Below are 21,493 nucleotides of genomic sequence, written 5' to 3' on the forward strand. Positions count from 1 at the left end.
AACATTATGAGAGAGACTCTGGGAGGGCTCATGCCAAGAAGTACTTCCCAGAACTTCTGCTTCCAGTGTCCTTGTCCTCATGGTGAGCCACTGCCACCCCCTGTCTCTGCAGGACCCTCCAACACTAGCAGCTGTGTGGATGAAAGGCTCTTGGTGCTGCAGCCAAGAGTCACTGCTGTGCCACTGAGGTGGGAGACCCAACTTCAGGACACTGGTCCACAAGAGACCTCCCAACTGTACATAATATCAAACGGCGAAAATCTCCCAGAGATCTCCATCTCAACACCAGCACCCAGCTTCACTCAACGACCAGCAGGCTACAGTGCTGGACATCCTATGCCAAACAATTACCAAGACAGGAACACAACCCCACCCATTAGCAGAGAGGCTGCCTAAAATCATAATAAGTCGACATACACCCCAAAACACACCACCTGACGTGGACCTGCCCACCAGAAAGACAAGATCCAACCTCATCCGCCAGAACACAGGAACTAGTCCCCTCCACCAGGAAGCCTACACAACCCACTGAACCAACCTTAGCCACTGGGGACAGACACCAAAAACAATAGGAACTACGAACCTGCAGCCTGCAAAAAGGAGACCCCAAACACAGTAAGAGAAGCAAAATGAGAAAACAGAAAAACACACAGCAGATGAAGGAGCAAGATAAAAATCCACCAGACCTAACAAATGAAGAGGAAATAGGCAGTCTACCTGAAAAAGAATTCAGAATAATGATAGTAAAGATGATCCAAAATCTTGGAAATAGAATAGACAAAATGCAAGAAACAGTTAACAAGGGCCTAGAAGAACTAAAGATGAAACAAACAACGATGAACAACACAATAAATGAAGTGAAAAATACTCTAGATGGGATCAATAGCAGAAAAACTGAGGCAGAAAAACGGATAAGTGACCTGGAAGATAAAATAGTGGAAATAACTACTGCAGAGCAGAAAAAAGAATGAAAAGAACTGAGGACAGTCTCAGAGACCTCTGGGACATTAAATGCACCAACATTCGAATTATAGGGGTTCCAGAAGAAGAAAGGGACTGAGAAACTATTTGAAGAGATTATGGTTGAAAACTTCCCTAATATGGGAAAGGAAAGAGTTAATCAAGTCCAGGAAGCACAGAGAGTCCCATACAGGATAAATCCAAGGAGAAATACGCCAAGACACATAGTAATCAAACTGTCAAAAATTAAATACAAAGAAAACATATTAAAAGCAGCAAGGGAAAAACAACAAATAACACACAAGGGAATACCCGTAAGGTTAACAGCTGATCTTTCAGCAGAAACTCTGCAACCCCGAAGGGAGTGGCAGGACATATTGAAAGTGATGAAGGAGAAAAACCTGCAACAAAGATTACTCTACCCAGCAAGGATCTCATTCAGATTTGATGGAGAAATTGAAACCTTTACAGACAAGCAAAAGCTGAGAGAGTTCAGCACCACCAAACCAACAGTACAACAAATGCTAAAGGGTCTTCTCTAGGCAAGAAACACAAGAGAAGGAAAAGACCTACAATAACGAACCCAAAACAATTAAGAAAATGGGAATAGGAACATACATATCGATAATTACCTTCAATGTAAATGGATTAAATGCTCCCACCAAAAGACACAGATTGGCTGAATGGATACAAAAACAAGACCCATATATTTGCTGTCTACAAGAGACCCACTTCAGACCTAGAGACACATACAGAATGAAAGTAAGGGGCTGGAAAAAGATATTTCATGCAAATGGAAACCAAAAGAAAGCTGGAGTAGCAATTCTCATATCAGACAAAATAGACTTTAAAATAAAGACTATTACAAGAGACAAAGAAGGACACTACATAATGATCAAGGGATCGATCCAAGAAGAAGATATAACAATTGTAAATATTTACGCACCCCACATAGGAGCACCTCAATACATAAGGCAAATACTAACAGCCATAAAAGGGGAAATCGACAGTAACACATTCATAGTAGGGGACTTTAACACCCCACTTTCACCAATGGACAGATCATCCAAAATGAAAATAAATAAGGAAACACATGATACATTAAACAAAATGGACTTACTTGATATTTATAGGACATTCCATGCAAAAACAACAGAATACACATTTTTCTCTAGTGCTCATGGAACATTCTCCAGGACAGATCATATCTTGGGTCACAAATCAAGCCTTGGTAAATTTAAGAAAATTGAAATTGTGTCAAGTATCTTTTCCAACCACAACCCTATGAGACTAGATATCAATTACAGGAAAAGATCTGGAAAAAATACAAACACATGGAGGCTAAACAAGACAGTACTTAATAACGAAGTGATCACTGAAGAAATCAAAGAGGAAATCAAAAAATACCTAGAAACAAAAGACAATGGAGAAACGACAACCCAAAATCTATGGGATGCAGCAAAAGCAGTTCTACGAGGGAAGTTTATAGCAATACAATCCTACCTTAAGAAACAGGAAACATCTCGAATAAACAACCTAACCTTGCACCTAAAGCAATTAGAGAAACAAGAACAAAAAACCCCCAAAGTTAGCAGAAGGAAAGAAATCATAAAAATCAGATCAGAAAATAAATGAAAAAGAAATGAAGGAAATGATAGCAAAGATCAGTAAAACTAAAAGCTGGTTCTTTGAGAAGATGAACAAAATTGATAAACCATTAGCCAGACTCATCAAGAAAAAAAGGGAGAAGACTGAAATCAATAGAATTAGAAATGAAAAAGGAGAAGTAACAACTGACACTGCAGAAATACAAAAGATCATGAGGGATTACTACAAGCAACTCTATGCCAATAAAATGGATAACCTGGAAGAAATAGACAAATTCTTAGAAATGCACAACCTGCCAAGACTGAATCAGGAAGAAATAGAAAATATGAACAGACCAATCACAGGCACTGAAATTGATTAGAAATCTTCCAACAAACAAAAGCCCAGGACCAGATGGCTTCACAGGCGAATTCTATCAAATATTTAGAGAAGAGCTAACACCTGTCCTTCTCAAACTCTTCCAAAATATAGCAGAGGGAGGAACCCTCCCCAACTCATTCTACAAGGCCACCATCACCCTGATACCAAAACCAGACAAGGATGTCACAAAGAAAGAAAACTACAGGCCAATATCACTGATGAACATAGATGCAACAATCCTCAACAAAATACTAACAAACAGAATCCAACAGTACATTAAATGGATCATACACCACGATCAAGTGGGGTTTATTCCAGGAATGCAAGGATTCTTCAATATACACAAATCAATCAACGTGAAACACCATATTAACAAATTGAAGGAGAAAAACCATATGGTCATCTCAATAGATGCAGAGAAAGCTTTTGACAAAATTCAACACCCATTTATGATAAACACCCCGCAGAAAGTAGGCATAGAGGGAACTTTCCTCAACAATAATAAAGGCCATATATGAGAAACCCACAGCCAACATTGTCCTCAATGGTGAGAAACTGAAAGCATTTCCACTAAGATCAGGAACAAGACAAGGTTGCCCACTCTCACCACTTATTCAACACAGTTTTGGAAGTTTTAGCCACAGCAATCAGAGAAGAAAAGGAAATAAAAGGAATCCAAGTCAGAAAAGAAGAAGTAAAGCTGTCACTGTTTGCAGATGACATGATACTCTACATAGAGAATCCTAAAGATGCTACCAGAAAACTACTAGAGCTAATCAATGAATTTGGTAAAGTAGCAGGATACAAAATTAATGCACAGAAATCTCTGGCATTCCTATTCACTAAGGATGAAAAATCTGAAAGTGAAATTAAGAAAACACTCCCATTTACCATTGCAACCAAAAGAATAAAATATCTAGGAATAAACCTACCTAAGGAGACAAAAGACCTGTAGGCAGAAAATTATAAGACACTGATGAAAGAAATTAAAGATGATACAAATAGATGGAGAGATATACCATGTTCTTAGATGGGAAGAATCAACATTATGAAAATGACTATACTACCCAAAGCAATCTACAGATTCAATGCAATCCCCATCAAACTACCACTGACATTTTTCACAGAACTAGAACAAAAAATTTCACAATTTGTATGGAAACACAAAAGACCCCGAATAGCCAAAGCAATTTTGAGAATGAAAAACGGAGCTGGAGGAATCAGGCTTCCTGACTTCAGACTATACTACAAAGCTACAGTAATCAAGACAGTATGGTACTGCCACAAAAACAGAAATATAGATCAGTGGAACAGGATAGAAAGCCCAGAGATAAACCAACGCACATATGGTCAACTTATCTTTGATAAAGTAGGCAGGAACGTACAGTGGAGAAAGGACAGCCTCTTCAATAAGTGGTGCTGGGAAAACTGGACAGGTACATGTAAAAAAGTATGAGATTAGATCACTCCCTAACACCATACACAAAAATAAGCTCAAAATGGATTAAAGACCTAAATGTAAGGCCAGAAACTATCAAACTTTTAGAGGAAAACATAGGGAGGACATTCTATAACATAAATCACAGCAAGGTCCTTTTTGACTCACCTCCTAGAGAAATGGAAATAAAAACAAAAATAAACAAATGGGAACTAATGAAACTTCAAAGCTTTTGCACAGCAAAGGAAACCATAAACAAGACCGAAAGGCAACCCTCAGAATGGGAGAAAATATTTGCAAATAAAGCAACTGACAAAGGATTAATCTCCAAAATTTATAAGCAGCTCATACGCGTAATAACAAAAAAACAAACAACCCAATCCAAAAATAGGCAGAAGACTTAGACATTTCTCCAAAGAAGATAACAGACTGCCAACAAACACATGAAACAATGCTCAACATCACTAATCATTAGAGAAATGCACATTAAAACTACAATGAGATACCATCTCACACCAGTCAGAATGGCCGTTATCAAAATCTAGAAAGAATAAATGCTGTATAGGGTGTGGAGAAAAGGGAACCCTCTTACGCTGTTGGTGGGAATGTAAATTGATACAGCCACTGTGGAGAACAGTATGGAGGTTCCTGAAAAAACTACAAATAGAACTACCATATGACCCAGTAATCCCACTACTGGACATATACCCTGAGAAAACCATAATTCAAAAAGTGTCATGTACCAAAATGTTCATTGCAGCTCTATTTACAATAGCCCAGAGATGGAGACAACCTAAGTGTCCATCATCGGATGAATGGATAAAGAAGATGTGACACATATATACAATGGAATATTACTCAGCCATAAAGAGAAACGAAATTGACCTATTTGTGATGAGGTGGATAGACCTAGAGTCTGTCATACAGAGTGAAGTAAGTCAGAAAGAGAGAGACAAATACCGTATGCTAACACATATGTATGGAATTTAAGGAAAAAAATGTCATGAAGAACCTAGGGGTAAAACAGGAATAGAGACACACACTTACTAGAGTATGGCCTTGAGGATATGCGGAGGGGGAAGGGTAAGCTGTGACAAAGCGAGAGAGAGGCATGGACATATATACACTACCAAATGTAAGGTAGACAGCTAGTGGGAAGCAGCCGCATAGCACAGGGAGATCAGCTCGGTGCTTTGTGACCGCCTGGATGGGTGGGATAGGGAGGGTGGGAGATCTCGCAAGCGGGAAGAGATATGGGAACATATGTATATATATAACTGATTCATTTTGTTGTGAAGCAGAAACTAACACACTATTGTAAAGCAATCATACTCCATAAAGATGTTAAAAAAAAAAACAAAATACATTATGAGAGAAAGAACATTGACCAATAGCAGAGTATTCAATGTTGTTAGCAAAATAATTGCAAATAATGGTGAAACAGAAAAAGCTGCTGGAGGTTTTTGTTTGTTTGTTTGTTTTTGTGGTACGCGGGCCTCTCACTGTTGTGGCCTCTCCCGTTGTGGAGCACAGGCTCCAGACGCGCAGGCTCAGTGGCCATGGCTCACGGGCCCAGCCGTTCCGCAGCATGTGGGATCTTCCCGGACCGGGGCACGAACCCGTGTCCCCTGCATCGGCAGGCGGACTCTCAACCACTGCACCACCAGGGAAGCCCTGTTTTTTTTTTTTTTTTAACTGAATTTATGGAGAATGGCGAAAAGCCCTGTATGCTACATGCTATATTTTATATGTTAATTTCTAAAAATTCAGGTCAAAGACAGAAATGAAAAGTGATTTTTTCTTAACACACCAGAAAAAAAAAAAAAAAAGGATGCAAGAGAAAAGCACTGCCGGCAAAATGCTAAGTTCTATTGTTGGCACCTGCATTTTTGCTGTTGCAAATAATCCACTTGTTTCTGGTGGTCTATTCCAGACATGGCCTAGCATGATTGGGGCAGATCTTTGAATAAAGTTATTTGTGTAAAAAGTAACCTAACTGATGCCTACATTTGGGCACATTCCTCTAGAACATTAATCATTTTCAAACTGATAGTGAAATCCTACTTGGAAACCCCAACCGTACTCCGTAATCACCTATGCCAGCCACATCAGAACGCCATTATCGTCATTATCAGCATCACCGTCTTAAGAAATGATCTGCTATTTATTGAACACGTACTTTCAGGCACCATGCTTTCATTTTTATACAACCCTATGGCTAAAGTCATATGATTATTTCCTCTTATAAACATTTAACAAATAATAACTGTAATTTTAAACATCCATTCAATCAACAAATATTGGCCTTATACTTACTGGGTGCCAGATACTCTTCTAGGACAAGAGATACCAAATAGAAAAGACAAACAAACAAAAACATATTCTATTATATTCACACATAAATGGGGGTAGGGGTGGAGACTCTCAGGTATAGATGAAATGTATGAACAAAAATAAAACCAGGTAAAATAAGAGAGACTAATGTTGGAACTCAACTTTTCGCTCAGTGCTTACAAACGATAATTACAGGGGCTGCAGTATCAAGTTATAGGTGTGCTAACCTCTTTTCTCAATTTTCTTATCTCAAATCGATTCTCTCCTTTCTCTAATTAAAAAATCTAATAATTTGACCCTGTGCATTCATCCCCGATATGGAAATGAAATGAGACTGACACCTTTTTCTTGATGATTCCTGGAAAACTGTATCTACTCTCAGCAGAGGCCTGTTGGCCACCAGTGATGATCAGAGTAATAGCTTCCAAAGGTCCAAGGTCAAATATGTCCTTGGCTACTTCTGCCAGTTGATGCTATGAGGAGGGTACAGTCTATTGGGGGGCGTGGTTCAGGGGGAATGTAATTTTCTTTTGAATTCGTTTTTATGGAGGGAACAAATGATTTTACTGAATTTTGGCTATTCAAGCCATAACCTATAGTACTGAGAGAGGGTAGTAAATTCAGTTCATTTGAAACATCTAAAATAAAAAGTTCAGCAGTTTTTTCTCAAATTCTTGTGGATTTCAGAACATTCAGTAAAATTTGACTCAATGGGTCTGATTTGAGCCCAGAAACTTTTATTAGAAAAAAAAAAAATCTTAAAAGGACTTCAGAGCTTTGATCAGGTTCAATATGGTAAGAATTGTAGTGAGAAAATCCCTTCTTCATTTAAAAACCTTCCTCTGTCTATACCATGAATCTTATGAGGGTTCAGAAGACAGCATTAATGCTTGTGGTACTTTTACATATTCTATGAAGCTTTGCTTCTAGAAAGACTCTATCCTAGCATCCCCCCTGGCAGTAGAAATTTAGACTTTAAGCCAACTGGTAAGCAGGTATTATGGTTTGGCAAACCTGGTTATCATTACTAGAATGTAAATTGCATCTGGATAAGACTTTTTTGTTCACTGTTGTGTTCAGGATATAGAACAGTAACTGGTACATAAGAGGCCATCCTAAAGTCAAGATAATATCTATCTGAGAGTTACTGAGAGGAGTGAATGAAATCATATATGAAAACACTAAGCAAACTACAGAATTTGAAGAGTTAGGTCTTGTTTTTGTCCCGTGTTGTATTTTGCTCCAAATTTTCTAGTTACCTCCTTACTGACTCAACTTCCTCTGAGGTCTTGTCACCTCTGTGCCTAATTCTACAAGCACATTTTTCTCCTTAGCCATTATTCCAGGGAACTGAAACCATGTCACATAAACAATTTTTTCAAGACACTTTGTATTTTACTCGGCTAAAGGGGAAGAGAGTAAGACTTGTTTATACCTTGAGGCACATTTTGGCTCACTGTAAGATTAAAGTGCTTTCGAACACAGCTGCTCAAGAGAAAAACTCATCAGTCTCCCAAGGTAGTGAGTTTCTGACCACTGCAAGTATGCAGTCATAGAACAAGGCTGTGGTAAAGGCAAGTGGAGTACCAGATGGTGGATGTGGGGTAGGTTTTTATATCTGCTCTAATCATTAAATGAAAACAAACATTGCTTTTTATTCTGACTCATGTTTAACTACCGAATTTATTTAGTAAAAGTTTATCCAGAGTTGACTCAGTGAAACTAAATTAGGAATTGTTGTAATACTTTTCCACCTCATCTGGTTCCTACGCTGAAATTACAGGTCATGCTTTTACAGCACTACAAATTACTGTTTTTCCTGTAAGCAAGTTGACTCGGATTTATATATACATAATTTCAGGATTTCCCCCCACTAATTTCTTAATATTTGGTGACGATATTGCTCCCAGAATCCTCTACTGAAAAATAAATAAATAAATAAAAACTCTGCTAATGAGTTCCACTGTGTAGTTTCTCATCCCAACATCCATATTTACTTCTAATTAAGTGCACGAGAGCAATTCAGAATTTTATCATTTCAAATATTGCCTGTCCAGGTGATTCTTCATAACTATGTGAGAATAAAAAGTTTCTATAACTTTTCATTTCTTGCACATAAACCTTCATTATAATTTTGTCTCAGGAAAGTGTTGGAATTTGCTCAAAACGAAAAAGAATTAATTGCCTAACGTATTGAGGCAGTTAAATCATTTCATCATATGAATAACAGTGAATATAGACTCAGGGTAATATGGAAAATGAAAAAGGAAGGGCAGGGAAAAAGGGAAGCTAATAATGATAGATGTTCAGTTTAGTGTTTATTATGCAGTTAGTTTTAGTATCCATTATACAGATGACAAAAACAAAGGTATAGAGAAACTATCTCACATCCTTGAAGTCAAACAATTAAAAGACACAGATACGATACAGGGTTTGAAATTAATGCATGCCTCATTCCAAAGCACATCCAAATCTCTTGCAGTTATATAATATTTGCCTTAAATATTAGCTTGGTACAGACACCACAGAAATGGAGTTACAAAGTCATACGCTAGCAGAGAGGATCCTTCTCTAGAAGTGTATCTGGGGTGAAATTATTTGCCACAAATACCCTCTACCTTCTCTCCATTAAAAACAAACAAACAAACAGAAAAAAACCAAAATAGTCTGAGAGATTAAAAAAACACTGGCTTAAAGAAACCTGATACTTGTATCTTGGAGATAAAAGACTGTCCAATCACATTTTGAGCATCTCAATATACTAAAAGGTCCAAATGGACACAATTAACATAGTGAATAAAAAGAGTGAAAAGTTGGTTTATAGGGTAGTTGCTAAAAAGATTGTGGTAACTAAAACTCTGGACTAGGGTGCGGGGTCAGCCCAGGATTAATAACATGTTGTTTAATCGTTGGCATATAGCAGGAAACATATTTCCTCTCTCTATGCTTCATACTACACTTTATGAAAACAAAAAGGTAATTACATTGCATTGAGTTGTGGTGAACTTTCCAGTTCAAATATTTGAAGATGTCTATAGAAACTAAGCATGTTGTTATACTACCAGTTAATTATCCAATGGAATTAGGTATTAGCCAATGCTCTTTAAGCCAAGATAAATGTTAACAGTCTAGTACTAGTTTACATATTCTCCCTTCATCCATTTATTCAATCAATGATTCATTCATTCAGTAAATATTTATTGAAGACTTACTATTATCAGATACTCTGTAGCTGTTGAGGAGATATCAATTTAAAGCATAAGACATTCTACCCATGGAGAAGAATTCATAAACAGTATACATGATAATAACTAAATTATATGGTATGTAAGAAAGGATTAAATGCTAATAAAAACAAAGCAGGATAAGGAAGATCTGGTACTGATGGTGGTAAGGGTTGAGCTTATTTGAGCAAAGACTTAAAAGATGGAGTTAATCATGACTACAGCAAGAGGATGCATATTCCAGGCAGAGGAAACAGTTGTTGCAAAGATTCTGAAGGGAGAGCATGGCTAACGTCTGGAAGTATTCAATCACAGATTTCTGGATGGTTAGCAAGCAAAATTATTTTCTTAGGTTTAGTGATAGAGTTGCACGTAACAGTGACAAACTGCAAAAACAATTAAGCGACATCTTTTTCTTGATTACTGAGATTGAGATAATGTAAGACAAAACTACTCTAGGTTTTAACAAAGAATTAGGCTTGGGTTATTAACTTCAAAGTATACAACCAACTGCTGTGTTCTTGGAGGATATTTTATTTCCTTAGGAAACCTCTCTTCTGATATATTCCCACCTCAGAATATTTGCAAGAATTCTGTGCCCTTTTCTTTCCCCATATCTTGATAGGTTAGATTTTTTTTCTGTTTCTAAAGTATTTAGCGTATTATAAGCATGCGCTTAAAAACCTTGTAATTGTATCCCAAAAGTAACCATTAAGATTATTTGCTCATTGAATTAATATTTGCCAATCACTTACATTGTGATACTTTGTATGCCATGAGCTATGAGGATTATAGAAAAGTGTAAAATGTAGTCTCTGCCCTTGATGACATTAGTCTGGGAGGGAATAGAAGGCACATACACAAATAACTATAATTATAAATTAGATCATCACTGCCTTCTCTGAACTCCCACGTAGTTGCGACAAAATATGTACTTTCTGAAAGAAGGAAACATTTTATCCAAATCTTGAAGGAACAGTAGTCACAGGAAATGTAGAGAAATGACAGGATATTCAAGGAAAGAAAAAATAATATAACTAGAAAAGGTCCAGCGTTAGAACACTGCACGCACGCTTCATCTGAAGTAAAAGTGATGAGCAATAAGGGTTGACAAAATAGTATAGATACCAGACACCTATGTAGTATTAGGGTGATACAGTTTTTGTATTATTTTATCCTGAAACAGTATCCTCAAGTTTAAAATCATAGCCACATATTGTTATTGATAACTGGTATTTCTGATAGCAGTATTCTAAAGACGTAATTCCTCATTTAAACTGTTTTATTTTAAAGAGGCCTAAATACTACTTGTAAGAAATAAACTCAGGACTCCTAACATTTCTGGATTTCAGTGTAGGGTCTCAAACTGAGTTCTGTTCAAATATAAAATCCTTCCTCTTTCCCTGAAAAAGATATATTATTAATATTCTTTATAGAAAAATTTTAAAAGCTTTGGTGGATACGAGGAACAATCCCAAGGTCACATAGTTGGCTACCCTGCAAAAGGCCAGTCTTAAAACAAGGACTTTTTTTTAATCCACAGATAAAGCACAACGACGAATATACCTAACAGGGTTTATGAAGTAATAAGGAAACTACACAGACGTTCTCAGCTTTTAGTATGCTCTAAAGTTTTAGGACTTAAAGTATTTAAGAAGTACTTAATAACATTTAACAATTATTATTTTAATAGTATTATTTAATACTTTAAAAGTAGTTTGAAACTATGTTAACTGTGCTTTGTAACATAATGCCTTTGTGGGAAACAAGTCAGTGTGGTAATTTTAAAACATGGCCCCAAAATTGTTTGACATGCCTCTCGTTGCAAGGTTGGGGAATATGTTCCACTCTCTTCAATGTCTATTCTCTTACTAATCAATAGTATATGAAAAAAGTGAATTATGTCAATTTCTAGACTCAAGCTTACAAAGTTACCACCTTCCACTTCCCATCTTTGTTGGGAAACTCACTGTGGGAACACAGATACAAAGCAATGAAGAAGCCCAGGCTACCTCTTAGAAAGGCAGCTAACAGCCAACACCAATGTGCCAGTCATGTGAGTGAGTCCTATTGGAATTGGATGGTCAGCCACATTCAGGCTATCCCAGCCGGTACCACATTCTGCAGAGACAAGCTGACCCTGACAGGCACTGCTCACATTTCAGATTTGTGAGTAAAATACGTATTTGTTGTTTTATGCCACTAAGTTCTGGAATAGTTTGTTATGTAACAGTAGATAATCAGAACAGATTTTTAGTGTCTGGATGTAATGTGCTACTGTAATGAAAACTTAAAACATGTGGCATTGGTTTTGGGACCAGGTGGCAGACAGGAGCTAGATAAATTAGGAAGACTCTGGTGAAAGCCTAAAGGGCCCCAGGGAGAGCGTCAAAAGACTAAAGGATGTGAAGAGGCTGTTGACAGGGTCTTACAGTAAAGAAAATAGGGAAAGTATTATTGGAAGTTGGAGGAAAGGAGACCCTTGTATGTAGTGGCTAGATTTTTGACCATGTCGCCTGCAGGTCATGCAGAAGAAAAGGTAATGTACCTAATGAATTTGATGATTAAGAGATTCCAGGCAGAGGCAGAATTTTTAAAATACCACATCACTTCTTCTCATTGACTAAACAAAATGTGGATGGAGACACACTGGCTAAAGAAGGAATTTTTCCATCAAGACTGGTTGGGTTTGAAAATAAAACGTTTTCATTTGCAGCTTCTCCAGAGGAAAACAATTATCAAGTTAAGAAATATCTCAGTCCACCGATCAAATACAGATTGGGACAATATGATCCTTTGTTGTTACTATCTCAGAAAGATCTGAGGTTCCTCATGGGAACTTTCAGAGAGAGAAAAGTCTCTGTGAAGATTTTAAGGACAGGATAATCTCCCAGATCCTCTCTGTTAAAAATCTTAAAGAGCATTGACCATACCAGTTTCACTAGATTCCCAAGGTCAAGAAGGGCTCATTGTGAAGAGATATGGGAGTGTAGCTCTTTTTTAATGGAGTGTATTATAAATGGACTTGTTAGAAACTTACAGTCTTTAAAGGAAATGTATTGGTTTTGACTAAAAGAGTGATTATAAAAGGACAACAGGAGAGATTCTTGTGGTGAGTGATGAAAGTCTCATTATGTCTTGACTGTGGTGGTATATACATGAACTGACCCGTGATAGAATTGCATAGAGCTAATCTCTCTCTCTCTCTCTCTCTCTCACACACACTCACACACACACACACACACACCACAGAGAGAGAGAGGACAAGTAAAACTGGAGATATCTGAATAAGTTTGGGTAGATGGTATGGATGGCGGTATCCTGGTTGTGACACTGTACTATAGTTTTGCAAGATGTTACCATTAGAAGAAGCTGTATAAAGGGTGCACAGGAGCTCTCCATATACATGTATATATATATATATTTACAACTGCGTACAAATATACGATTCTATTAAATAAATGAATAAATAATACTTCCTGATGATCATCATCTACCTAAGACTGAAAAACCAAATACGGTTTTCAAAACTATTAACAGACGTTTTCAAATAAGGGAGGAACTCGCCTAGGTCAGTGCTTTTTAATTTATGGTACACACTGCAGTATGACTATCACTCAGAAACTTGTTAAATATGCAAATTCTCAGGCTCCAACTCAGACCCAGTGAAGCACAAGCAATCTGTGCTTCAATAGTCACCTCGCGGTGGGTGTGATGCACGCTGAACTCTGAGAAACACTAGCCTAGAGTTTTGTTCTGTGATAACGTATACGACATAGAGCCTTGCTACTCATATTTACTCCACTGACCATCTGCAAGTTGGTCATCTGCACTGACTTACTCCATCTTGATCATCTGCAAGTTTATCAGAAATGCAGAATCTGTACTCCAGACTTAGAGAATCCAAATCTGCCTTTTTACAAGATCTCCAGTTAACTCAAAGGGACAGAAAAGCTTAAGAAGTGGTGCCTTAGTGTATTTGCTGAACAACTACTATGTGCATCCCATGAAAATACAGCTTTGTTTCTAGTGACAGTGAGAACATTTGGGCACCAGCTTCCTGCGGGGGCCGGGATATTAAACAAGTTGCCCAAGATCACACATCTTAGAAGGAGCCTAGGATTTGAGCTTGCACAGTACATAAAGGGACAACAGAAATGATCCTTCTGGTCTGGATCCCTCCAGAGCCTATGTTCATAACCACGATGCTCAATTGTCCAGTCTTCCTTCATCTGTTAGTCTAGCTCCTGTGGGCCAGTTCTGGTTTCCAGCTATTTACAGCAGCGAGTGTCTGAACTGCTGACACACATTCCAGAGTCAGAATAGATATCATTATTCACTCAGGCAGTTTTGACCATATCACTTTCTGGACACTAAGCTCGTAACAGGAACCTCAGATACACCACCCAGGATGTTCTGGTTTCGGGATTGCAGAGTGTCTGCGTGCTCTGGTCCTCCTCCTCCCCAAGGCCCCCCATTGATCCTTCCATGTGCATCACAAGGCACAGACCACAAGTCGACAGAGTGCACGTTAGCTGTAAAACAATACTATTGGGAGGCAGAGTTGAAAGGGAAACCTCTGATTGTCTCTGACTGGATTTTCTGCGTATTTATCTTCTAAACTTCAATTCTGTGGAAGTTGCTGGCAGAACCGAGTGTTATCTGAATGCACAACTGACAGCATAAAAAATCAGTTATCATTTTTATGTCTAGGGTTTAACTTCAAGAAAATAGCAATATTCAGATTGAGTAGATGGTTTAGGGACTTCAGGGGGAGGTGTAGGGTTTTTTTTTAATCCTTTTTGCCAAATAAATAGGGAGGCATAGCTAGAAAATGCTTCAAAGCTGTGAGAGAATAGATTAGGATTCTGTATATTTTTGTAGAATCTTCAGAAGTGAAATAATAAATAAAGTTATATCTATAACAGCAAAGCACATGACTAATGGAGCAGGGTAGACCCTCATTAATAATAGCAACTAGTGGGCTTCCCTGGTGGCGCAGTGGTTGAGAATCTGCCTGCTAATGCAGGGGACACGGGTTCGAGCCCTGGTCTGGGAGGATCCCACGTGCCGCGGAGCGGCTGGGCCCGTGAGCCACAACTACTGAGCCTGCACATCTGGAGCCTGTGCTCCGCAACGGGAGAGGCCGCCATAGTGAGAGGCCTGCGCACCGCGATGAAGAGTGGCCCCCGCTTGCCACAACTAGAGAAAACCCTCGCGCAGAAACGAAGACCCAACACGGCCAAAAATAAATAAATAATAGCAACTAGTATCATTGAGCATCATACTCTAGTTTCTGCTAGCCCCTGGAAATTCAAAGATGAATAATTTAGGGTGAACAATATACGATAACAATCGAATGAATACATCGAATATAACTAATTGTCAATTTCAATGTACCAGGCATGATGCTAGGTGCTAACTAGGTGCCTTCTCTACTTTAGATCATTCAACATTCCTATGATGTTGATATTATCACTCACGTTTCACAAAGAAGGAAGCTGAAGCTCAGAAACATGGGGGGGATTTCCCATAGTCACACAACGCATATGTGGCCTAGACAGAATTCAAACAAAATGCTACCTTCCCAAAATTCCTTTCTTTCATGACAGAAGTAGGAAAGGGCATTAAAAGAGGTCAGGAGCAGTCAGTTGAGAAAGGAATGGGTTTCAGATTCAAATCAAAGAGAACTACCCAACTTCAACTCTTTTCCTGTCTTTCTCCACAGATGGCTCCAAATGTGCTCAGTTTATCTTTGGAAAAGTAAGACTAATTACTACCATCTACGTGAATCGTTAACCATTCACATCCAATTACTGACACAGCATAACCATTATACGTGTCCATAAACTGTCTGATTAATGTTGCTGTACATTTCGTCTTGTCTCCACACTGAACGAAGGATACCAAAGATTCTCTGTCTTCATAGTCTGTTGTGTCATGAGCTTTGGGGAGGAAAGGTAGAGAAAACTGACACGGTGAAGGTAATAGGTGGCATGATATAGACCAAGAGAGGATTAACTAATTTAAATTAGTTCTCAGTTCTCCGATGCTTATTTTATTTATTTATTTATTTTACAAAAAGTGTAAAGGGTTTTAAAAATTATGTGTAACACAGGCAAAATTACCTAAAGTCAATACATTTTTAAGGAATTTCACACATTCTGATTCCTTCCACTGCCAATCTACCTTAGTTCCTCCAATGTTTGAGTCATAATCTTCAAGATAGCCCTTCCAAAAAGAACTTTTGCTCAGTCCACAGTTGTCATGTCCAGTCATGCACAATTCTTTTAGTCAGGCTTCTTTGATATCCAATAGAGTATGGACACACTTCAAAAATTCCCCACCTGTAATCTTTAGGATCTAGTTTCCTCAAGCAATTTACTTTAGGGCCATGTTCAGGTCAGAGGAAATGGACCTGCCTGGTTCTGAATTTAAGACACCCTCTAAACATTCATTAAGTTCAAATCATATTAATTCCTAAGCTATCACACCCTAGTATAGTACAGATCTTTGGGATATGCCGATACCTATGATTAAAAAGTTTGTTAGGTTTTTCATAGTTTATTTAGCAGCTCTGTCTTGTAGTTCTTTCCCACAGATTTAACACATAGTTCTGTGAGTAAAGGAAACCATACAGTTATCCTGTGAGGTGTTTCCAACGATGTAGGTCTATAGGAAAAGCCTCATTGGGATAGCCCTCAACTCCAATGCTTATTGTAATGTGTAGAAACAATTCCCTTTCCTCTTCCCCTCAGAATATAAATATAGATACAGATCTACACACACACACACACACACACACGCACTAATAACTCATCTTACAAGTTTAAGAAATAATTTCCAAGTAAATTAACTAGCTAGCATTTGTCACGTTTTCAAAGCAATACTGCAACTACATATATGAGGTGGTTTGGTCAAGGCTCTTATTGCTATCCTAGGAAAATGATTTTCTATCTCATTTTATCTTGTTTACTACACTTGAAAAATGGGTCTAATAATACTTGCCCTTTACATACTTCAGAGAAATGCTGCAAAGATTAATGAAATACATGTAAAGAGCTGTAAGCTGGATAAATTAAGAGATCATCATCATTATTCTATTGGATTCTTCAAATAAAATTTCCAGTAGAACTATGACCCTACCAACCTTGGTGAGTAAGGCAGATATAAGAATGCAGGAATAATGTGATTTTTAAAGAGCTTTTTGTTGTTTGAATCAAGTGCTTAAATCAAATGCCTAAATCTCAAACAGATCTGAGAAACTAAACAATTTTTCAGAAAAAAAAAAAAAAAAGAATGAAGACATCTGAGAATTAAGAAACCAAGAAAGGGATGATCTTCAAACGCTGCAAGCTGACACCTCAGTTGGCACCCAACCTTCAGATGGGATTACTATCATTAGACCCATGATTCCAAAGACTTAATAAGTGGACAATTAGGGTTTATTTCTCCTGGAATTTATCAAAATTAGTTGAGATACTCATCCAGCCTTTCCCCCACGTCTGTTGCTTGGCTGTATGTGGATACATTCCAGTTGATTTAATTTTTCATCTCTGCTGCCAGATGTTTTGACATCACGTATTATAGGCATCTAATTGTTTAAAAATGCTCTCGCATTAATGCAGGAGAGTTCTGTTTTCTGCCTTCTAGGCTTTAACTCTGATAAGAAAGGAAGTAACTGTTGTTTTCAAATATGAAACAAGGTCTGAAATTCACATCTGGCTTGACCCAGTACTTCAGCAATATATTTAATTAATTAATTATATTTATTTTTGGCTGCATTGTGTCTTCATTGCTGCGCACGGGCTTTCTTTAGTTGCAGCGAGCGGGGGCTACTTTTGGTTTTGGTGCGCGGGCTTTTCGTTGCGGTGGCTTCTCTTGTTGCACAGCATGGGCTCTAGGCGCGTGGGCTCAGTAGTTGTGGTGCAAGGGCTTCGTTGCTCCACGGCATGTGGGATCTTCCCGGACTAGGGCTCAAACCCGTGTCCCCTGCATTGGCAGGCAGATTCTTAACCACTGTGCCACCAGGGAAGCCCTGAACTTTTTAAGTTAGCTGCATTCATTTGAGAAACCCAAGGCTTATTCCATGGAAGGAGAGAAAGGAGTCAGAGAGAGAGGAGAGACTCTATATCCAGAATAAATTTAGTTATTTGCAAGGAGTCCATGTGCTATTAACTTGAATATAGTCTACTGATGTAGAAAGACAGACTTGGTAGACATTTTAATTTTAGAAAGTGCTCATTCAGTGATCTTGAGGAAATTACCTCCATATATCTCAATATTATAAAATGAAGATAATATAATCTATTTACCTAACAGTCTCTTATCTCAATATTTATTGTACTAAGAAAAGTTAATAGTCTTTTGTCCATGCAAGTTACTTATGGTATGAAGAGGAGCTTCAGGTCAACATTATCCTGGCACCTTAAAAACAAGATCAAACTTCTGAGCCTCCAGCATACACAACTCCAGGGCTGCATTTATGTGCTCTGGAGAAGACAATGTGCAGAGAGGTGAGAGGATGAGCACTGTGTAAGGAGCAGGGCAGCAGCCATCTTGCTCCCTTGAAGACAGTGGAAACACGCCCATTCTCAATTCGATTTCTTCTGATGTGCTAACACTTTTCAAGGTGTTTACCAAGATGATTTCTGCCTGATTTAAAAGTGTGTGTGACACTCCTTACACGGTTCCTAGGTAAAATAACTACTCCAGGGGCTTCCCTGGTGGCGCAGTGGTTGAGAGTCCGCTTGCCGATGCAGGGGACACGGGTTCGTGCCCCGGTCTGGGAAGATCCCACATGCCGCGGAGCGGCTGGGCCCGTGAGCCATGACCGCTGAGCCTGCACGTCCGGAGCCTGTGCTCCGCAACGGGAGAGGCCACAGCAGTGAGAGGCCCGCGTGACGCAAAAAATAAAATAAAATAAAATAACTACTCCATAAAACTGATGGTAATACACAGAGTGACCAAAAGGTGGTATTATCGTTACCATCCTCACAGTTTGTATTACCAGAATCGATCTGGTACATATCTGTTCTTGCAAAATGAATATTAGTGAAGCACATGCTAATTACAGATTCATGAAAAGTCTTAGGGTTACCGAATGACTTTACACTGTCTAGCAGAATGATCCTGAGAAAACAACTCAAGCTTTCTAACTTTCAGCTACATCATCTAAAATGTAGGATAATACAACCAGCCCTGGCTTATTTTCATATTGTTGTTTTGAGGCTTCAATGTTGTAAAGAATTAAGAATCAGTTTACCAAATATATAATATAAAAATAGAAATGTAAGGAATTCCTATTACTAGCAGAAATGAAATGTGGAGGCCAAAGTTATCCTTATCTGGCAAGAGCCTCCCTTTCATGACTAAATTTTCCAAAGTATCATTCACCTTGCTACATTCACTGAGATTTAGGGTTTTGTCCTCAGCTTTGTGGGAACAGAAACTTTATTCTGTCAGCACATTCCTGAAGACAGTGGTGCTTCAGCACAGATACGCGTTAGCCAAGCCCATGGAAGACACTTGCTTAACGAGAATGTGAATACATTAATTTACAGTGAAAATAAAATGGCCGCCAAAGGCGCTGTAGTGTGGCACAGTGGTTAAGGCAGAGGTTCTGGTGTCAGACAAACGAAGGTTCAAAGTTTGGCTCCACCAAGTACTAGCTGTAAAGTCCTTAAAGCTTAAAGACACACAATAGCTATCTGATTTTCTTGTGTGCACAATGTAGGTAATCTAATTTCTAACCACACAGGAAAGTTTTGTAAAATACACGGGTGACTACTCAGAATGCCGTGTCAAGCTCTGAGGAAAGTAAGTTCAAGAAATGATGGAATGATAGTTGTTGTCATTATTATCATCATCATCTAGGTCAGCAAATTTTACTGCAGCGTTTCTAAAACTGAATAAAATAGTCACAAAAATTGGCTTGAAAAAACATGGAGAGGAATGGGAGTTAGATGTGCAACTTAAACCCTAGCAGCCCCGTGTTCTGTTAATCCGCCTATTTCTAGAGGCAGGGCTTGTCGTGAAAGAGCACATCGGGCTTGGTCCTTATACCGGGGTGTCACTCCCCGGAAGACCTGGATGGGCCCCCCGCCTTTATCTCTGTGACATACTTAATTCCCTATTCCTGCTCATATGCCTCTCTGAAAGAGTAACAATACCCGGGATTTAGCAGAAGGCAAGTCTTTGATCTGTCCTGACAAAATGCTGTCTCTAGAGAAGGCAGCCTTATTTGATGAGACCCTAGAAATGTCAATTATAATGTCAGTCTATTTCCACTGAGGATAACTTCATTTTCATTCTGCTCTTAACAATGACCAACATTTAGTGAGCTCTTACTCTCTATACTATACCAAGAATCCTATGAAAGATGTTATATACATTACTTCTTTCAATATCCAACCTACATTTTGCTGGTGATAAATTATTTTATCAACATGATATCTAAGATATAGCAATACTTCTTGCTGTTACTATATCTCAAACTAATTGGGAAGATAAATGCCTTCCTAAGGCCATGGTTCTTAAACAGTTTGGTCTCAGGGCCTCCTTATACACTTAAAAATAACTAAAGAAATCAAAATGTTTTTATTTATAAAAACATGTTACTAGCTTATATCTCTCAATATTTACCAACTAGAAATCACAACTAATTTTTAAAACAAAATAATACACACACACACACATTTCATTAGCCATTGAGCAATGATACCAACACATGTCATGTAGCCTTTGGAAAACTCCACTCTCACGTGTGAGAACATGAGAGAGAAAAAGGCAAATAGCATCTGTGTATTATTATAAACACACTATGACCTCATGGAACCCCTAAAAGACTTTACCTTACACTAGACCATACTTCGAATATGCTGTTTTAAAGGATTAAAGATTTTTGCTTCCCGCACATGTTCCCCTGTATATTTCAACCATTCTGTGATTTTTTTAAGACTAGGGACTATGGTAGGTGAAGCGTACAACACTATAGAAAAATGTTATTACGTACACCGTACAAATGATGAAAATAAGGCTTAGAAAGGATAAGCGCTTTTCCTAACATCACATGAGTTACAGGTATTGTAGTTAGCTTACAACCCCATATCTTTCTGTCCCCAAACCTGTGCTCTTCATTATCGTATTATGCTGCAGCCACTGAAGATCCATCAACCCGAGATGGATGAGAACTTAGTGATGGTCTCATTTTATCCACAGGCTAAAGAGAACTCTAAAGTCCAGAAGTACCATTATGATAGGTCCAAGAATTGAACCTATGTTTCCTGAATGGATTTATCATACCCAACTCCTTGCCTCTTAAAATCAGTTGTTCCTATTGTAGACACAATAATTACAGTATGTGTCCATTAAGAAGAAGGACAAAAATATTCATGTGAACGTGTAGATGAGCCAAGTTTCTTGGCAAAACTATGCTGAATAAAATAAACATACCACCTTATGTGACTTTTCTTTTTCTGATTTTTATCCCAAGTAGACTATCAGCAGTTTAATTCCCTGATTTTTTCTTCCCGAACGTATAGTGCCTCGCACAAAGCCTGACATTTAA

At 38.2% G+C, this 21,493-nt stretch overlaps 1 protein-coding gene and 1 non-coding gene across 2 annotated transcripts in view; both read right to left on the bottom strand.

Moving 5' to 3' along the window:
- Nucleotides 1–21,493, bottom strand: part of CDH8 (cadherin 8) — a 369,599-nt gene that overhangs the window by 84,049 nt on the left and 264,057 nt on the right. The gene's annotated exons all lie outside the window — the stretch shown is intronic.
- On the bottom strand, nt 16,500–16,630 carry LOC136141561 (small nucleolar RNA SNORA18). The gene has a single exon (XR_010657737.1). It is a non-coding gene; the product is annotated as a small nucleolar RNA SNORA18 (small nucleolar RNA).

Source organism: Phocoena phocoena, chromosome 20 (genome assembly GCF_963924675.1).
Source record: "Phocoena phocoena chromosome 20, mPhoPho1.1, whole genome shotgun sequence".
Classification (NCBI taxonomy): Eukaryota; Metazoa; Chordata; class Mammalia; order Artiodactyla; family Phocoenidae; genus Phocoena; species Phocoena phocoena.